This window comes from Hirundo rustica, chromosome 12 (genome assembly GCF_015227805.2).
Source record: "Hirundo rustica isolate bHirRus1 chromosome 12, bHirRus1.pri.v3, whole genome shotgun sequence".
Taxonomy (NCBI): Eukaryota; Metazoa; Chordata; class Aves; order Passeriformes; family Hirundinidae; genus Hirundo; species Hirundo rustica.
Window position 1 is genome coordinate 2110892 of NC_053461.1, and position 21334 is coordinate 2132225.

The 21334-nt window shown below is 37.7% G+C and overlaps 1 protein-coding gene across 1 annotated transcript in view; it reads left to right on the top strand.

Annotated features, from left to right (window-relative positions):
* ERC2 (ELKS/RAB6-interacting/CAST family member 2) overlaps nt 1-21334 on the top strand; it is a 425106-nt gene that overhangs the window by 96950 nt on the left and 306822 nt on the right. The window lies entirely within an intron of this gene.

Here is a 21334-nt window from a genome sequence, read left to right on the forward strand (position 1 = left end):
ACAATACTAATTAGATTGAGTGCTATTAAAACTTTTTGATTTTATTTTTAATGTGTTTGCTTCTTTCAGGAAACAAATACCTGTGGTATTTAGTCACACAGTGCCAATAGTTTCTATTCAGAGAATTATACTATTTAAGGTATACAGGAATCTTATAGAATTTTTCAAATGCCTGGCTAGCAAAACTCTAGGAAAAAAAAAGGCTTAAACACATCCTTCTTGTGGAAGCAGGAAATAAATGTTTCTAAGATTCTGATTATCCCTTTTTGCTGTATGCCTTGTGCTCTGCATGTTAAGGTACAGATGAAATCTGGAATTTCCAGCTTGTGTTAATGGGCCAACCAGTATATGTGTTGGTACAAAATAATCAGAACAAGGATAAAAAGCAATTTCAGTGATAATAACTCCAGCGATTTCAGTGATCTCTATCTAGCATTTGAGTAGGAAGGATTGTGTATTTTAAATCCTGGCCTCTGCAAATCTGTTTTGCAAGGCTTGTATGACCTGTTGTACTGCTGATGACGGTGATGAATTCCATTGGTTCTCCACTGATTTGACTTCCTAATCCCTTATCAGACAGGTTTGCATTCAGTGTATTTCAGTCTTAGGGTGGCTGATGGGCAGTGGTACAAAGAACAGAATTACAGTGTTCTTGATGAAGGGCTGCTGGGATTCTGCAGTCAGCCCCGTTGGAGAAACAGTTGGCTTCTGACAGCTGTCTAATTCATCTTCTCAGTTTCTGCACAAGGTTGTTGAGCTTGAACCTTTTACATGATCAGGCCTAGACTGTGCTGTGGTGGAAATCCAGCAGTGCTTCTAGACACAGCAGGTCTGGTTCCCTGGGAACTGGGAAAAGATTTTGGTTGCTTGGAGGAACTGTATCATCTATCTCCAGGCCTCAGGTCTTATCTAAAGGGAGGGCAGTGGCTTCCAGCAGCAGATGGGAAAGCAGCTGCAGGGAGATGGAAGGCAAATGGCAGCCCTCCAGCGGGTGGAAGTCATTAGGGAAGGAATTTTGTACTGTGCAAGCTATTGTTGGTCATTCCCAGATGAGGAAAGCTAATAACATTCTGGCTTGCATTAAGCCACACTCCCTTCTTCCTGTGTGTCTACACTGTCTATATGTGGAACAGTTTTTTGTACGATTTTGTGTCCTAAAGCATGTTCATAACTTGCCTTGAAGTGCTGCTTTCTGGAGGTGAAAGTAACCACCAAAAGGCAGTTCTAATCCTGTGCTGAGTAAGGTATTCAGAGTTGCAGTGTCAACTTCCTGCCTAAATAGGATTACTTTGTAATCACCTTGTTGTAATTAAATTAGCATAGTAAATCCTGTAATAAAAGAAACCCTCCACAGGCTCTCCGTTATTTCGTAAGAAGACTTTTATTATTATTTAGCTTAATGGTACTCTGCAGGTTATCTTCAGGTTTTGCTGAAGCGGCTATGTATGGTGCAATGGGATGTGATTCACAGAATCATGAGGTTGAAAGGGAGCTCTGGAGCTCATCTGGTCCAACCCTCCTGCTTGAGCAGGGCCACCTTGTCCAGCACCATATCCAGATGTCTCTTGAATATCTCAAGGGGCTCTACAACCTCTTTGGGCCACATCAGTCGGTGTGAGGGTTTCCAATGTTCAGAGGGAACCCCCTGTGTTTCAGTTCATGCCTATTGCAGCTTGTCCTCTCACCGGGCTCTATCTTTACAGCCTTCCTTCAGATACTTAATCACAGTGATAAGATGCCCCATTCACTTTTCTAGGCTAAACAGTTCAGCTCTCCCAGGCTTTTGTCATGTGCCCTTATTTAATCCTTTAGTTCCTTTATGGCCTTTCACTGTGCTGTCTCCAGTATGCCCGGAACTGGACATGATAGCTCAGGTAAGCCTGAGCATGACTGATAGAGGAGGAGGAGGATCACCTCCTTAAACCTTTTGTCAGCACCCTTCCTGAGGAGCCCAGGATGCTGTTAGTGTATCCCTGTAGGGCCACATTGCTGGTGTTCACCATCGTGACCACCAGGACCCAGAGATCCTTTTCTGCAAAGCTGCTTTCCAGCTGACTGGACTCCGTCATGTGCGGGTGCTTGGTGTTGTTCCTCTCCTGGTTCAGGACTTTACATTTCCTTTCCCTGAACTCCATGAGGTTCATGTCAGCACATTTCTCCAGCTTGTCAAAATCCCTCTGAGCAGCAGCTTGACTCTCTGGTGTATCAGCTGCCCTTTCCGTGTTTTTTCCACCAGCATGCTTGCTAAGGCTGCACCCTACCCCATCGTCCCCATCTTCTTCATGAAGACATGGAACAGGACTGGATGCAGTATTAACCTGGGGATGCTGTACTGGTTCTGCTGGAGTGTCCTGATTCCACTTGATAGCCAGCCCTGCACCTACCTACATGGTTCTCCCAGGCCAGGTCTGATAGGCATGAGGCTTACAAGTAATTATGTTGGTATTAATGACAGTTTTTTTGTAGTTCATGTATCCCTGGATGTTCATTGGCTTCACTCTATTTGTTGGCAGATTCTACCACTGTTTGTTATTCGGTAGAATGGATTTTTTTGGGTATAATTTCATGTTTGGGATTTTCATGACGTCTTAACAAAATTAGCTCAGAAAATATTACTCCTTTAAAAGCGTAGTTTAAGTTTGTGCTCTGTCTTACACAGTTGGTGTCAGCGGTAAGAAATGAAATGTAAGCAGAGTTATGGTGATCTTCATCCTGAAGAATGCTGACTGCTATTGAGGCATTACTAGCAGATTTAGTTGGTTTACATGTGTTATACCAGATCATCAGAAATAAGAGGGCCCTTGATTTTTTTGATGAGTTTTTGACCAGGTTTCAGGTACAATGGCACTTTGTGACATAATGAGAAAAGTTAAAACCACTGGCAAACAAGCTTAGAATCTAAACACAATGCTCTTTTGCAGTGTTTCTGTTGTCCCAGTGATGTCAGTGTTTTGTTTTGATTTAGATATGTTTAGTTGACTTAAAAAGCTATCACTTGAAGTTTTTATTGACAGCTGAAACAAAAAGAAATAAACCCCGTACAGCAGTAACTATCACGGTGGCCAGAGTTGGGAGGTCTGAAAATGGTTCACTGCCAGTAGGAAAAATGTTTGGAAGCAGTCCTTAGAAGGTTCACCACCTCTGCATTTAATTTTTTCCATTTTTAAGGTTACATATGATAATAGTGCCAAACTATGCAAATTTCCTACCCTAATGTGTATACCCTTTGTTTTGATTATCTCTTTATTAATGATGTAAAAACCCCTGTGGTCAGATAAAAATGAGCCAATGTAAGGCTAGTCCAGCTACAAAAAAGTGAAAATGTCACTGTGCTCCATAGAGAATTGTGAAAAGGGAGACTATAACACTTGATGAGGTTTTCCCTGCTGTGTGAAAAACCTGTTAAAATATGTTAATTTTTAAAGGAAGCCTTGTAGTGTTACTGCAGAAGGAAAGAAGTTAAAGAGTGAATGATTCTTTTCAATTATTTAAAGTGGTAGACAGTAAAGTTTGATTCTTTTTTGTGCATATTTGCAATGACTGGCACTTACCATCAGGAAAAAAGCTTACTATAAATTGATGCAAATAAATTCAACTTAGCTGGGTAGCTCAGTGGAGAAAAGCATTCATTTCATAAGCATTTCTGACACAAACATACTTTAGCACTTAGTGTATGTTGCTTTAGATAACACACCTGCAAACTGGCAGGTGTGCTGTTTGAGGGTTAATGAGCTGCGAAATAGGTAAATGTCCACGAAGAAATTTTGTAAATAGTGAGCATAGTCCTGTCAATGGAGAAAATGGATAAGAAAAATAGGTAAAGTCTACTGTAACTGAACACTGATGTGTTCAGCATACACATATTAATACAGAAAGCCTAATAAAAATGAAGAGGAAGGGCGATTATAGTAGTTATTTATTGCAATCTGCTTTTTCGTTTGAACAAATCTGTTTATAGAGAAGAGTTGTGAAATGATTGACTTCTTGGCAGTTCTTAGTTTGCATAAAGAGCAAATAAAAGCAGACAGCACAAAGTATTTGGAACAAGACAAAAAAGTTTTATTTTTCTTTCTCTTACAGTGTTGATATTTGATATTTCTTGAAATGTAAATCTGCTTTTAATTTTACGACAACAATGGTATAACTACGGTTATTTCACTCTCACATTTTTATTTTTCGAAGTTGGAGTTTTACTTTGAAATCGTGTTTTTCTATTGTTTTGTGAATTTTCTTGTTTCAGATCAGGCTGGGCCAGATCTTTCAGTGTGGTCTCTTTGCTGTGCTGCCAGGGCATTGTTCTGGTAGATGTGCTGTGCGTGCGAGGGGAGGATCGCCCACGGCACAAAGCACCACCCTGGACACCCAGCTACCATTTGCTCTCTGCCACTCTGCAGCTGTCCACTGCTTTCTTTGCAGAGGGTTCACGTGCAGCTTTGTCTCAGGTGGAGTGTGCCAGACATTTCAGTTTCTGTGCAGCATTCACATTTTGTAGACCCTAGGGCTCTTCAGAAAAGGAGTGAGGAGCGTGTTGGCAGAGCAGTGAATTCAGAGTTAAGCTGGAAGAACACACAGATTAGCAAAATGCTGTGTCTAAACAGAATAAACTGTGAAGCAAAGGTGGGAGGGTTTTTGTTTTTTTTTTTTTCTTTTGGTGTCTATCTGCCTATTGGGCTTGGATTTCAAGACTGTTCAGACGCACATCAAATGGTCTGGTCTGATTTAAGGGCGGGGGGTCTGTGCTTTGAGCAGGAGGTTGCACTTGTGACCTCCACTACCATTCCAGTGACTTTTATAGTATTCCAAATGAAGCTCTCTCAAATACCTGATAGCTATTACACACACAACCCCATCCCCCTTGAATGAATTAATTCTTAATTAATTATAGCTTTGAATATTCTTTCTTCCTTATGGGGACACCATTATTTTCATTTCAAAGAAATTAAACTGAATTTCCTGTGAGCGAGGTGACTGAAAGAGTAGAGAATCTCATTTGCAGGGCCTGTGGAAAGTAGTGCCCAGAGGCAGGAAAACAAAGTTAAAAAGAAAATGGGAAAGTAGAAAGGATGGGGGTGTATATTTGGTGTGTAAAGACTTTATGCAAGTTATTAGGGACAAATGGTCTGATGAATGTTAGATTTTTGCTGTCAAAGCACTTCTCATTTTCATCTATTTTATTGAATTAAAGTGAAAATTAAAGTGTAGTTCCCTTCGCCCCTGTTCTTAGTTTTAAAGAAAATTACCTTGTTGCTGTTGAAAACAATATTCAGTTAGACAGCTTTAATGGGCTTTTATAACCAAGCAAAATTTACTTTGATAAGATAAGTCACTAGTGGATGGAAATGATTAGAAAAATATTAGTACTGTTAGCTACCAATTTAAATGCTTTGCTCTAACTGGAGATGTTTGAAGAGGAACTTGGATAGGATTGCTTCAGAAATGATTCTTTGTATACCCTAACTACTGCTTAAATTGTGATTGATCTGAAGGGGCCTAGTTATGATCCTGGTGTACTGGCACCATATACAAGAAATGCAAAGAAAAATACATTTCAAAACAGCATTGAAATTTCACCAGGTAGATGCAACCCCAAGGGGAAGACAAAAATGTAATCAGCAGAATAACCAGTAGATGTAACAATAACCAGTCTGAAACAGTTAATGATATTTTGCCCATATTGCTATAGTGATGAAGTGCATGGAGAAGTTATTGAAGTAGTTTTCCATATTTTTGGGTTTTCTGCTTAAGAGGCAACTGGGGAGAAAAGGCTAGAGCCACACTTTAAATTCATCATTTCCTTTTTCAGGATGTCCTCTTTCTAACACAGGTAGCAGCCCTTAAGTCACAATTGCTCTTAATCTAAACACTCAAACTGTAGGAGGTGCAAAGATAGATTCTCAGCCTTTGTCTCTGCCGAGGAAAAAAACAAACATGCTTACAACAGGAGCAGAGTTTAAAATAGGAGTGAATTGGAATGAAAAAGCTTCTGCAGCTGTGGTCATCCAAAAATCTTTAGAGGTGCTTTTACTGACAGTAGACCTCATGTGGCTTTTTGATTATTTTGTTGGTAGGATTCTGAATAATATTTTCCTTTACATCTATGTGATGTGGGTTGTTTGTTTTCTTCCTTTTCCTCTTGTTTAACTTTCAGAAGGAAAGAATTTTCTAGTTCTTGGTATCACAGTGGACAATGAAATTACAAGGATCTGAGCTTCTGAAAGATTAGTGGTTTCAGAGGAAACCTGCTAAGTGTTCAGATAAGATCAGCTCAGGCAAACAGAACTTAGACATTTCATGTCCCAAGTGATAGCATGATATCTTACATTTCTTTAGTTCTTTCCACACTTAAAATCAACTAATTCAGTCTGTGAAATTTTTGAAAGATTTATCATTGTTATAGGTAAAAACTATTTACAAATTATTCCCTGCAAAAAAGCAGTTGCATTTTCCCCTGAATAGTTTAATTCTGTCATTATTTGGTATGTTTTCAACTAGCTGATGTGATAAACTCAATGGAATTCCAGCTTTGTGTCTTCCATTTTTGTTTTCTCTTAAAGTCTAAGCTGCTTTTTCATTTCATGAATTGGATGAAATAGAAACCCAGAAAGAAATGCACTAGTTCCTTTAGACAAGCAAAGGATAACAGGAGTGTGGCAAAAGCTGTCTTTCTGAAGCAGATTTGGTACTTCTCAACCCTGCCACGGGAAGTCATGGCAGTTAAGTTGTGTAGCCTTAAGGCTTTAGTAAAAAAAAGTCCTTGAGGACTGTTGGCTGGCACAGACATGTGGGAACAATCATCTTGGTTTCAAGTTGTTCAGGGAGGAATTGCAGTTGTGCACACAGAGCCATGAAAACAGCAGCCTGACGCTTAAAAAGGAGCTGGCTAAACCACTACTGTGCATGATAGCACCTAGTTTCAAGGATATTAATGTGCTTTAAACTACATATCTTTTTAAAGATATGTAGTTATCGAGATGGTTCTGAATTTAATTCAGTAAAACACAAAATGCTCTCAAATTCAGGGTGCTAATTAACATAGGCTGGACTTGACTAAGAAAAAGTGCCTGTAACAAAGATATGAAATCATCTGCCTGCTTTGAAAAGTGTTCTTGTGTATCTTAAATTATGGGAGTGGTTAATGGTGTTAGTAAACTTTTCAGTGAGATGACTGTACCACAGTTCTCCAGTTGTTTGATTCTTTGATTCTTTCCTGTGATTTTTTAAAAATATGGCATTACAACTAAGTTCTTCCAGCAAATCCTTCAGTTTTGCCTTTCCTACAGGAACGCACACATTCTCCTTGCTAACGTCAGATTATTTCTATGCAATAAGATTCATAATACAGTAATGTTTTTAAAAGATACAGTAGCATTAAGTGACATTAGATAACTTGAACCTCTTTAATTGCCTTCAGTTATTATCTGTTCTGTGAAATATAAAGAAGAAAAGCTTTGAGTTTCTTCCCCCTGAATGTGCTTTGTCACACAGAAGGTTGAGTTACTCCTGTGATTTTTCAATATTAATTTCTGTAGTTTTGAGAAGGAACCGATGACAACACCAAAGTTTGCTGATGTCATTACAGACACCACATGATGAGTGTTTTCTTGCTCTTTTACAGTCATACTTATCCTACCAGCTGTAGTTGTTTAAAGGCTGCAAATGCATCTTGATGAATTTCCCCTGTAAACACTCTGTCACTGTTTTTGAAGCTCTTGGTCCCAATAATTGAAAATGTTTCTAGTTTTACAGAAGAATCTGTGTAAGCTAGGACAAAATGACAACTTACAAAAGAGGAAAAAAATGGTTTAAAAATGCAAACAAATATTTCTGATAAATTTGAAGAAATAAGATACAAAAGAAGGAAAAAGATATTTTTGTCAAGCATTAGGAATAAATATAAAAGAGAAGATGAGGTATTCTACTAAATCAGCAGGAAATGAATGAAAAAAAGAGCATGAAATTGTGGAGGGGGTTGTAGATGCTGTTACGTAAGAGCACTGGGACAGGAACATCTGTGCTCGTGTACAGGGCTGCTTAAACATTGTCTGAATCAGCGGAGTTCTGCTACAATTTGTGTTAAAAATGGGTCTAAGTATTGTAAAACTAAGACCTAACAAGATAAAATCAGGGCTTTACAAGTCAAGTATTTAGAGTTTTGGAAGTGTTGGTACTTGTGTCAAGGGTTGAGAAGTAGATCAGAAGTTGGAATAAAATGGATAAGGATGCTTTGGTTTCTGTTACTGTAGTGTTCATCTGGGTGCCTGTTTTACTATAAGAGGTCAGACTGTATTTGTAGAGACAAATCTTAATTCTGACATTTTGTAATGTGTGCTGTTGGTTCCTCTTCCCCTCCACTGAGTAATGACTTTCCTTTAAAAAATGTTGATTTTGTAGGTATTCATAAAGGGCTCATGAGCCGCTGCTGTCTTTGCTCGATACTCTTTTTCTTGTGTCTTTCAGTGGAAGTAAGCTTGATACAAGCAAGGTGCACGTCAGATACCGTTACCAGGGGTGGCTGAAAATAGGTTGAAACAATTCTACAAGTACTGCTTTTATGAGGCCTCATTTAATTCTTGAGTCCTTTTGCCTTTGTTTTTCAAATTCTTCCTCAGGTCAAACAAGCGTAACAGCTGTTTCTTATCTATAAAGACTTTCTTCCAGCTGCCCTGTGCTGTGAGATCAGGCACAAGATCAGTACAGGGTGGGAAAGACGAAGTGTGTAAATAAAAGCAGTTTGGTCTCACATACACTGCATGTTTATTTTCCCCTTTCAGCTGCTTAAACTGTTGAAGTTCCAAGAAAATACTTAAAGTACTTTCCATTAGTTAATTACTTTTACACTGCAACACTTACTCGTTGTTCCAAATGCTGTTGGAGCAATGCTAATTTGGATTCTGGTAAAAATTATAGTATTTATAAATACCGTAGATTCTTCCTGTAATCCCTAATTGAAATTAAAATCAGTGTCTGTTATATCTGCCTATTTCTATATATTCCTAATCTTTTGCATAGGAAGAATTTTCCTGTTTTCCAAATATAGGTACTCTTCGTGGTTGAAATTAAAACATTTTTGTAGCAAGACCAGAGAAAGTTGCTTTCTTTTCCAAAATATTTAGTGTTTTTCAGTAGTAAATGTGGAGCAGCATTCCAATTGAAATAATCTGCATGGAGGACACAAATGTTGCCTTAAAACTTATGAGAAATAATAAAATAAGAAAACTGTCAGTAGCAATTACTGCCAATAGCAATAGGGATTGCTAAGATTCTTTTTATTTTGCTTTCTACAAGAAGTGTAGAAAGCAAAGAATGATGCCTGTGTGCCATATCCAGCGGAACAGAAGTGATTCTTTGGTCAAGGGCTTGCATGGAAGATGGATTACTGCTGCAAAGATTCATACTGGAGGATCATCTTTCACCTTTAAATTTAGATAAATACCAAAATTGTGTAAAAATAAGTAGAGTCTTAGTGGCCAAGGCAGGAAACTGTAGTGGAAAATGTGCTCAGGTATAGTTGAGCTCCAGATTGCACTTCACTGATTTTTTACTTGTTTTGGAACTCTCAAACATAACATAGTGCACAGTTGTTAATGGACTATCTGTTACACTGAATTTCAAATGGAGCATGTATTTTTGTGTCATGGTTGCACATTCTTTTCTGTCTTTGAATATAAATAGCTAAATTTCTCTGATTTATGTCAGGAGTGATAAGGTTCCTGAGATGAGAATATGTGGGAATAAAAGATGGAAATCTTAATTCTTCTCAATACCTAGTTAGTTCCACATTATTTGAGTTACAATAAAATAATCTTTCCTTTTACTACCAATTTCATTTTTCAGTCAAGTGGAAATTTCATTTCACACTTTCTGCCAAAAGAATTCCATTTCCTTCCTTAATAGGCACAGGTAATTACTAAGATGTTTAATTGTGGAGCTGTTTAGTCTTTCTGCATGTGTAATATAAGAGAAAATTTGATTTCCTCTTACTAAATAATATATTTGTTTTTGTTTTAGGACAGTTTTATCTTTCCTTGACTCAGGTGCTGGTTGACCTTTCAAGAGAAGCAGTGGTTTAGTTCCTTGTTTATTTTGAAATGTTGCCAGGAGGGGAAGGGGAGAAGAGGAAGAGAAGTTGCCTTTATTTTATCCCATTTTAGGATTTTATGCATGATTTCATAAAGTTGTGGTAAATACAATAGTACATATTTAATGCAGCTTGTAGGTTTATGTTTGCAACAGACTGGAAACAATTGACAATACTTTTCTTAAGCATAACCAAAACCATAATGAAGTTTATTCTGCCAAGTGTCAGGCCACAAATAAAGACAGGCACATGTGTGGTCAATCTGCCCTCCGTTTCTAGAAAAGTGCCATTGGACCAAATAAAATAATTTTAAATTAGGCAGGAAATCTTTGCCAGACTTGGCCTAGTGTGTTCATGACTCATGGCTCTGCCCAGCCCTGCAGCTGAATTGTCTTCTGAGCCAAAGCAAAGTCCAGTCCACCTCTCTGCAGTGGGGTGCCAGTGGCCTGTTTCCTTTTTATCTTCCAGGGTGTGTTCCAGCAGTCTGGCAGCAGGCTCCACTCTACTTTGTGTCATCTTCTGCCATAAATTTTGAAGCATGCTGTCACATACCTAGTGAGAGAATAAGTTTAAATGATGTATGTTTTTCCCGGACAATGAATGCTTTCGGGAATTGTTCAAAATAGAGGAGAATACTTTGTTACCATGCATTTTTATAAGTGATCAATCTTTTATAATCAAAATCAGCTTTTGTACTTCTCTAATTATGAAGCTAAATGAAAATAAGTGACACGGTGGTGGGAGCAGGCACAAGTGTCTGGGAGGAATTGGGAGACCCACTCTGAGAATCAGGTTTAGGGTTAAGAAAGACAAGGCTCATCAGGACTTGAATATAACAAGATGTAGAAAGGACAGCAAGAAAGGTTTCTACAGATACAGCAATAGCAGAAGACTAAGGAAAATATGGGATCAGTGACGAATGGGAGGGGAGATCTGATCCTAAAGGAGATGGAGACAGTCCAGGTACTGAATTCCTTGTTCACCTTGATCATTACTGGAAAGACCAACCTTCAGCAATCTCAGGTCTCTGAAATCACTACAGAAGTCCAGAGCCAGGTAAACTTATCCTTGATGGAGGAGGATCAGCTCAGGGGATATTTAAAGAAACCAGACACGTACAACTCCCTTGGCTGTGCTGGAATGCACCTGCAAGGGCTGATGGCATTGTGTCAGCTACCCTTGGAAAGTAATGGGAATTGGGAGAGGTTTCTGAGAACTGGGGGAAAAGCCAGTGTCTTCAAAAGGCAAGAGGGAAGATCCAGGGAACTTATGCTGATTACATTGATCCCTGGAAAAGTCATAATAAAGAAGGAATAATCCTGGAAGCCATTTCCAGATACATGACAGACAAGAAGGTGATTTGTAGTAGCTAGCATGGGTTTATGAACTTCTGGGTAAATTCTCCCCAAGAAAAGCTATATTTTTGATGGGTTGATGGTAGTTTGATTTCCCTGTGTTTATATTTGTTGGATAATTCTTAAGCATTTTTTGTTATAACATTTATCTTTTGCAGTTACTGGCTAGCTCTCTTTTTCAGTAATCCATTCTGTAATGGTTTGAATGGTTTTTAGGCAAGTAGAAGCCTTGAGAGATCATCATTCAACTTCATTGTGTAAAGGATGGTAGAAGCTCAGGTTCACAATAAATTCTCACCACTTACCTTATGAACAAAATTACAAGATAGCTGGATTTCTTGGACCTTCTAATGCTCTCGTCTGTGTGCATTTCATACTCAATCCACCCAGCTGCTGTGTGCTCATGGGGAAATCCTCAGGGAGGTCTGGGCTGTGGGCACCTGACCAGGTGGTGTCAGGCCTGGTTAGAGACTGTCTAGCCTAAGCTTCTGATCTAAGCAGGTTTTAGTTATTGCTCAGGATAGCATCCAGCCAAGTTTTGGATACCTCAGGGCTGGATTTTACATAACTTATTTAGACACCTGTTTCAGTAGTTGACCAAAAAAAAAAACTCCAACCAAACCAAAAATATGTTTTCCCTACATCAAGGTGGAATTTCCATGTTCCACTTGTCTCATCCCCACCTTGTGCTCCCTCGAGAAGAGCCTGGCCCTGCCTCCTCATGCTCTTCCACTCAGTAACAGCTAAAGACAGCACTGAGACCTCACTGTGGCTGTTTTGTCAGGGTGCTCAGCCTGGGTACATTCTGTGTGCCAGTTCCAGACCATCCAGGTGGGACCTTCGGTTGGACTCACACGCTCTAAGCTGAGCTCTGAGTGTGCTCCAGAGACTGGCTTCACATCCCCAAGGCATGTGCTGCTTATTCCAGTTAGCTGGCTTTGCTTCCTGCGGGCTTAGCTATTGTGAAGAATTTTGTGTTCTGATGCATAACCAAAAGAAGCATTTCTAGAACATGAGTTTGGAGTGCCAGTGTGTTAATTGCAATAGTTATTATTAGTCATACATAAGTCTAAGAACTATTATCCACTTACTGTTCTAAGAAAAACAGTTTGATGAAAAGCTTATCTTAATATTTGATATGACATTTAACAGTTCAGTGTATTAAAAAAGGAAACAACATAGTAGTCTGTCAATAAGAAGAGAACCTTTCCTATCCAACAAAAATCCTTGTGATAACTGTAGGACAAGTATGATTTGAAAATTATCTTATCTTTTTCTACAAAGATAGATGTTATTTTTATGATTTGAAGATGAAGGTATGTTTTCCAAGCTCTGTCTTGGTCAGTTGCAGAATTACCAGTAGATGGATTTTCTTGATGTTGTTACACTTTCCTTGTTTGCTTCTGGTGGAACAAATGATTTTGGTGAGCAGCTTCTCCAAAAAAACATGCGGAGAAGCTGTGGCAGCAGTTTATGTCAATTCGATAGCATCTGCTGTCGCCTGGTTTCACCTCTTCATAGAGGAGAAAGAGATCCAGGGCACGGTGATGTGATTCTCTGCTTCCGTCTCCAGTTACTGCACTGAACGCCATAATCATCTCAAAGGGAGCAGGAGTAAGGACATGGCATACTTTGAAGTTCAGGGCCTCTCTTTATTTGTTTCATTATTTTCGAGCCGGCTGAAAAGTGTCTGCAATCACATGCACATGGGGGTTGGCCAAATGGGTAAGAATCAAACACAGATTTCAGATCTGTAATGTTGGATTTTGCCCATCTACGAAAGAGTTCTTGCATGGTTGTTATAGTTTCATAGGTTTAAAATGTAGTGGCAATAATACAAAATTTAAAAAGATAAACTATCATCATTTAAAATGTCAAATGCAGCAGCTGAGAGAGAATTCAGGATGTCAGCTGTAATGTGCCATATTGATAAATCAAAAAAAAAAAAAAATTCAAAACATATGATCTCAGTAATGTAATCCAGGTTATGTATTAGAGGGTAACAGTTGTGCATTTTCAGTGCTACAAGTTTACTTTGCCTTTGACCTGGTGCCTTGATGTGCTCTAAAGGTACAGTATTGCTGTAGTGGGATGAGTCATATTTGTGCTCAGCCGGTACTAACAATCAAAGTTTCTATTCAAATGAAACACAGGAGTTTGATTTTTAGTGTAAAACTAAACATGTGTTTATACCATAAGAATTATATTTTCTTTGTTGCAAGAGATGCAGTGGGGGACTTTATGGTATTGAAACTTGAGTGTGGGGGAGGTACTTGCTGTGGTAAAGTCTTAGAGCGACTGTGAGAGCATTTTTACACAAGTGATGAGAACCTCCTGGACATGATTGACTTAAATTAGCTTGATTGGTTTTTATCAATTGCAGCTGCACTATTTTGCATAAAAATGCAAAACATCCAAAAATCATTTGCCTTGCAGTGTAGTAGAAATATGGTTTTAGTTAGTCTTTAAGATGCTTCAAATGTTTATTCTACACAGATTCTCTGAGAATGGATCCAGAACATATCCAGTTACAGAGAATTAGTAAAGATATTGTAAACATTGAGAAAATTAATTAAGGAAAATATGCTGCCTTATGAACTGTATAGTTAGGATTTTGGGTTTTTTCCTTTTTCTTTAACTGCTAGTAAGTTAAACAGTTCGAAGATATTTGTTTAGTGTCATAATCAGGCACCTGCCATTAAAAGCTAAAAGAGAAGGACTGGAACCTTTGTGCGATGTACAGTTGTCTGACTTGCCCTCTCAACCAGTGTCATGCTTGAGAGAAATTCTGAATAAATTTTTTTCTAAATGAAACAGGAAAATTTTAGACCAGTGTTGAGGGTTGCCAACCCAGTGTTGAAAACCTGACCAGGGAAAGGCTGCTGCTGTTATTTAAAGGCTGTGTTCTGTACATTATGTTTTGATATATGATGTACATTTTCCTTTTTGTAGAACTGTGCTTGCAAACTCATGATCCTGCCTTTGTTTCAAAGTTTCCTCTCTTTCAGTGGCTTAATGGTTTTTATAGCATGTGACCTTAAGGTTAATTAAACACATCTTCGTGTTCCTTGGTTGCTTAATGTTGTCTAGTGTTGTAGTGCATTAATTGGGTTTATATTCTGTTTCATTTTTATGTTGAGTTTAGTAATGTTTTCTATAGCATCCCCTGTTCAAACTGTATCACGTGGTTTGTCCCTGCTTCTCCTCCCACACTGGAATGTAACCCAACTCTGTTCCGCTCCCACCTTGTCCCTGCCTCTGGCCCCTTCCTCCTGGATAAAAGCCCTGGGAGAGGGCAGGGTGGTCTCTTTTGCCATGGGACAGGGAAAGAGCTCAAGGGGCTGGAACCCAAATAAAGCCCTGATCCCCACCCTGGAGAAAGAGCAGACTCTGCCTTTTGCCATTGATGGGTCTCTCAAAAGAACCACCACAGTCTAGCTCACAGAAAAAAATATGCATATATACATAACTTGCATAATTGACTATTATTAATTGTAACCAGCCGCTGTGCTGAAAAAGAGCCCTTATTTGTACATTAAATAATAGATTATGTTAAAGAGTGAGATTACCTGAAGTCAATCTTTTGCACACTTTTAAATGGTTTTGATACAGGAGGTCTGTTAAGGTCAAAGCATTTTATTATTCCTAGATTCATGTAGTTTCACGTGTTCCTAGGATAAATATGCCAATTTAGATCTTTAGACACGTTCTTGGAATTAAGATGTAGAAAATGGAAAACCGTGCAATTAAGAGCATACTTAATGGTATAATTTCAGTGGCTGAAGAAATTAAGTATTTATACATATGTGCATATAAAATTTATAAATTTGTACACATATGTAAAGAAATCACGAGAAACTGTGGAGACTATTTTATTTTATCCATGTGCTGTCAGTTTCATACTTGCTTGACATTCAAATTCACATCTATATATATAATTCACTAAATATTTTTTTAGTCCTCTGTTAGATCTTGCAGTCCAGTACAGAGATGAATGAGAGTAGAAGGTTATATTTCTTCTTGCATAAATAATACAAAGGTTTGGAAAGTTTCAGTTACAGAAGCACTTAATTGCATCTGCACAAGTTTACAGACAGTCTTGTGAGGTATTACTGGGGGTATAATATATACAGGAAGAACAAAGGCTGACTTTGCTGTCCTGAATTTAATTTTCAGGAATGATAGCCATAAACTCCCCTGTTTTTTATAGAGATGGAAATCAAAGAGGCTAATACACCTAGGTATTCAAAGATATGCTTTTGTAATGCAATGTTAAGGTAGAGGTTAATTTCATAAATTCATTAAATTTTCCACAGTTGCTGTTATGTGCCAGCTACCTGCTCTTCACTTCTTAGCAAACATCCTTGCTAAAGGGGTACTTGGAAACTTAATTCTTTAAGACAGCTTGGCAGCCGCAGAAAGAAATATTAGGACTTCTTTCACGTGTCTTTTGTAACTTACTGGTTTGAAAGGCAAGGGTTTTTTGGGGGCTTGGTTTTGGTTTTGTTCCTTTGCTTTGCTTCCACTTGAGAGATGGTGCTATGATACTCTTAAATGTTGATAAATAGAATTAACTGTGCATAGTGCAGTGTAGGATCCTATGTAGTTAATCTATGCTAAACTTTTCATTAAGTTTCATTCCTTTTGTGTGCTTGCATTGTCCTGTTTCTTGAAATGTATCTTTATTTTCTCAATCTTCTGAGGCAACTGAAAAAAAGAGCAGAATTTCACTCATGTGCAGAATTATGCGTGTCTGGGAAAAAAAGATTGCTTTCAGAATGCTTTATTGGAAAAGAAAAACAGATGAGGAATAGTACTTTATTTATTTATTTACTTTTAGAATTTTCTTAAAAGGCAAATTTATAAGGCTCCATGTTAATGTCAGCTGTCAGAGATTGGGGAATGAATTTTTGTACTCAGGTTTCATTCCTATGACTGGTAAGTCTGATTTCTTGTAGCCTCTCCTTCTGTGTTAAATTATTTATACCCTGATTTTTTAGCAATAATATTTGTTTATACATGAATATGCATATACATGTATATATATGTACTATTTATGTATAGACTAAATAAAAGAAACTCAAAATATATATACTATATACACAATAAAGAATGTTAAGAATGATTAAATATTAATTTTTTAAAAATTATTTTTTCTTCCATGTTTTCTATTGCATGTTAGGAAAATAATTTTCAGTATTGTTTGTATCTTTAGTATAAAGGATAACCTTTGTTAAAATCCCAAAAGATTCAGTCCTAGAATTATTTCAAAGACACACTTTCAAGTCCGGGAACTTTCAACAGAAGTCTTTTGAACATAATCAGTTGAAAAAAGCAGGAATTCTGGTGATATTTTTGGAACAAAATCCAAAGTTCATTGTTAACATAGGATTTAGAATTGAATTTTACCACTCCCATTCCCAGACAAGATAGCAAGCTTGAACAAATAGTGAAAATCTATTTATGTCTAAAGTAAAAACATATCTCATTCTGATTATCCCCCTTTGGATTTGCTATAAAAGATTATTTCTCTGATGTAGAAAAAAACCATTTTCAGTTTTAAAGAACCACTGTGCATCCGTTTTGGTTATGATTGAGGTGCTTTGTATTAAAATAGCAAGCCTTGCCATTTTAATAAGTAAATTAATATGTGTGATACAGTGTCTCACAAAGCAGTTTCTTAAAGAGCTCAGAATACCCGTGGATATCATCTTGCTCACATTTGCAGGGGAAATAAGCAAGAGGATTGCCTTGCCTTGCATGGCTCAAAAGCTGGAACAAGTTGGGAAGTTCAGAGTTCTGGAAAGGTCCAGAAGACAAAGGTTTGGCTTGAGGACGTGTCATGGAGTGAAGTGGACCTGTAACTCTTCCTGGTACTCAAGGTCCTTATCAAACCAGCTGATGTTTCCTGTTGTCTAGGAGATTATGGAGCCTGACCTCTTGAGGGGTGTCTCAGCTTTTATATTTGGGAAGTTTTAGAGGTGAATTTTTGATTTGAGGGATTACAAGTGTCTGAGAAGCTTATTCTCCCTCATGAAAAATGCAGCAGTTTTCAGACAAAAGGCTGTAACCTGTTTTCTGGAAGAATGTGGGCAGGAGAGATAAAAGAGTCAAAACGGCACGTTTCATGGAGAAAATGCTGTGTTGCATTTAAAATAAGCCATATAGTTTAGTGTATTATTTTAACCTTCTTCTCTGTTTGCCGTGTTCTTATGAATAAATGGAAAATAATGCCCAAGCTGTTTGATGTCACTGTCATAAAGCAGCTGGCTCTAGATTGTGGAAGATTTGTAGTTGAGCTGATTCCAGCTGGACCTGCTGCTGTAGGAATGTTTCATAATGAAGCAGGTGACACAGCCAGGTGCTCTAGTTTCAGAACAGGGTGAATCATGAGATATTTCTCACTCAAAAGTTGTGACGTCGAGAGAGAGGTCAAGGATGAGGTCAGCTCATCCCTGCAAGCCATAACACAGGGTCTCTAGCTCAGCTGGAGAGAGGTTTTACCTACAGGCACCTCCTTTATTCTGAGTAGGTTGCAAACATAAATGTGCTTTTCGAAAATCACACGTTCATGGCACTGTCAACTATTTTTGATTGCTGAATCCTACTAGTAAAAAAAGGTTAAACAGAAAAACAGTTCATGTAAAAATTCTATTTTGACCATATATAATATTAATGGATATTTACTGATGATTCTTTCATGGAATTCCACACATTTTTTCATGAAGCAGTTAAACACATTGGCTTGACTTTAAAAAAGAATACTATGGCCTTCTAATTAACTTTCTATTAATCTCTTACAGTACAATAAAATTTGAATGGTATTGAGCACAGAAATTTCAAAAGTTAAAAGCTTCCAAGATTGATAGTTTTTTAAATTGGTTTTAAGTATTTTGAATTTATAACTACCATTATGTTGCTAAATAGCATTGACTCTGGAATGATTGGCTTCCTTTTGCAGTAATTCAAAAGTATTATGATAGCTATAGTTTTATAGTGAGCATAAATATCAGTGAGGTAAATTCAATGAGGTGAAGTTAGTGTTGGAAGTTTTATTAACAAAAACTATAAGAATTGGCACATGAGTTACAGTTCCCATGTGTTTTCCAAAATTTGCTGGAACTAAACAATGTTAAATTCTGAACTTTGGACTAATTGCTTTAAGCCACTTAATTTTAGTGGTAAGGATAGGCAAAGATTTAAATTAGAATAAACCAGCTGGTAGGCAGTTGGCCGCCTCGATAAGGTACACTGCTCAGAATTCCTTGTGTGGCATATGAGGTTCCACAAGGACAAGCCTCATACTGCCATTAATATCTTGTTTACAATCTCTGGTTCAGCTGAAACCTTATCTGTGTAGTTTGACCCATCAGTTTACCAATTTTCTCTTTTCAAGAGCAGCATAATCTGGACTGGTGAATAAAAAGAATGTAAGAAAAATAAAGATAGATTGGTAGAGGTGCCAAATCTGTTGAGGGTGGAGGCTGGGAAGTTTATGAAAATTGTAGGTATCATCTTCAAGGACTGAGCAGAGTAAGTGAATTTGAGGTGTTACCACACTGGTGCTTCTTGTGCCCTCGTACTGAAGGACTGAAAGAGCTCCTGGCAGGGATTCTGTTCTGTCAGGGAAATGGCAGGAGTTGGTTCTCCTGATGAAAGCAGCCAACACTGGCCTGTATTTGCAGAATGTCTCCTGTTGCTCACTGTCTGTTTCCCTGGACTACAAAGTACTCACCGACTTTAAACACTCCCCTTGTGTCAGTTCTTAAATGCTGAAGTTGTGGAAGCAAAACAGTAAAATATATTATGCTTTAAAGAATATAAAGCCTATAAACGAGCAACTGAATTGAAATGTGAACTAGAGCGACCCATAATACTTAGAGCAGTAGAGGGGTGAGAATGTTGTTTGAGATAATGCCTGAAAGTGGAATTTTCCTCTGTGAAGTGAAAAAAGCCAGTGAGCTCACTAGAGTCTCAATTTGGAACAGAGTGTAAAGGATATTAACTGTGCAAAATTCAGGCATCTGCAGCTTCAAAATGTTCTGAATTTTACAAACATCAGGTGTTTTTGATAGAAATGAATGTATGGCTTGCCAGGTACTGCTGTTGATTTGAAAAAGATAATCTTTATCACATCAGAATAAAAAATGAGGGACACATATGATGAGGAAATAGTTTTCATCATATTTTGTTATTTTGGAAAAGGGTTTTTTGGGGCTTTTTTTTTTGTTTTGTTTTTGTTCTTTTTTAAGTGGCTCTGGAGAGTAGAGTTGGGACACATGATAGTCTTTCTATAGTTGTAATTCAGCTCTAATATTTGCGAAAGGACCCATGTGAGAATGTGCTGTCTGTAATAATTCAGTACCTCTGTATGGAAAATTGGAGTGACAGCTCTTTTATTCTTGGTTTAAATTGGTTTACATAGTAACAGCTTAGAATTTCCCCAGGTATATATGGATGCATAAACACAGGCATGAAGATCTTCAATAGAAATTTGGGCTTTTTTTTATTAACCAAAGTTTTTCCTTAAAAGATAGATGCATAATACACTAAGAGAGCAAATAATGGCCCAGAAAATGTCTACAGGCATGTAGTGATCATGAGGAATGATGGTACAGAAAGGGAGGAGCCGGACTCCTGGGCACAATGGTGGATATTGGCTGCAGTCTGTGCTGGAACAGGGGTGGCTCAGGTGGGGATTAACATGGTTTACAATTTTTTCTCATTAACCCAGCTGTGGTACTACAGCACGCTTAGGTCTTCAGTAGGGCCTTCAGTCAAACGTTTGCTTTAAATGTATCTATTTAGGATGGTAAAGAAAATGATTCTTAACAGTGAAATGCAGTAGTGCTACTTCATGTTTTACTTCCCCATGGAGCTCCTTAGCACTAAACCACTTCCATAAATGATATATGTAATATGGCATCTAAGTTGAACAGTTAACCGTAAGGAACTTCAAGGAATAGACATCACTGCTGAAGCTGGTCATGAATGGCAGGTGATGACATGAAGATTAATAAAGTTTGACTTCAAATTTGGCAATTTTTGCCAGTTACGTGAACTCTTTTTTTCCATAAGTATAACCCAATTCTAAAGTTTTTACAGTGTGCTGTATATTTCCAGAGCAAGTAACAGAGTTTATTGTATTAAATAGTAGAAATAAGTAGCTGCTGAGGAAAAAAGAAGTTAGACAAAATTAAAAAGCAATTTACTTGGAGAGAGGTCTTTGAAATATTTTACGTGTTAGCTATCAGATCTGGTTTTGCTTTATTTTTCTTGAAAATTATGGTGTTCTTCCGACTGCCAAGTTATACTAGTAGATATACTGCCAGAGCTTGGGAAAAATAAGTGAAGGACTATTAAAATTAGATAGTGTTGAGTGAAAAGCCAAAGAGAGTGGTTTTGTGTACGAGAAATCCTTATTCTTTCAAATAGAAATATATATATATATGTTGCTGTAAAATGACCCAAATTTAATTTCCTTTTAAATCATATTAAAAATGCCTTAGATGGAATAGAAGTAGTAACAGTGACAGAGATTCCTCATAGTGTGCTGGCATGCTCCATCTAGAATACTTCATTGTTGTGTTACTTTTTGGAGCTGTGATTTCACAGTACCATTATCAGAGAAGAGACAATTTCTTATTTTGGCAAATTCACCCTGGCCAAAAATGAAGTAGTATATTTTGCTTCTGGTCGTCCACAAGATGAGGAACTGATTTAACAGCATTTTGGTTTTCCACCATCTGGAGGTTCTTATTTGACTTATGCAATGATGTCATACACTCCTAGTGCTGAGCAGATAGTGAAAGGTCACCTGCAGTTCAGGCTGAGGTAGTTTTGTTTCCTATTATGAGAAATGTAAAAGTCTTGGTTCATGATTACTAGAGGCAGAAAGATG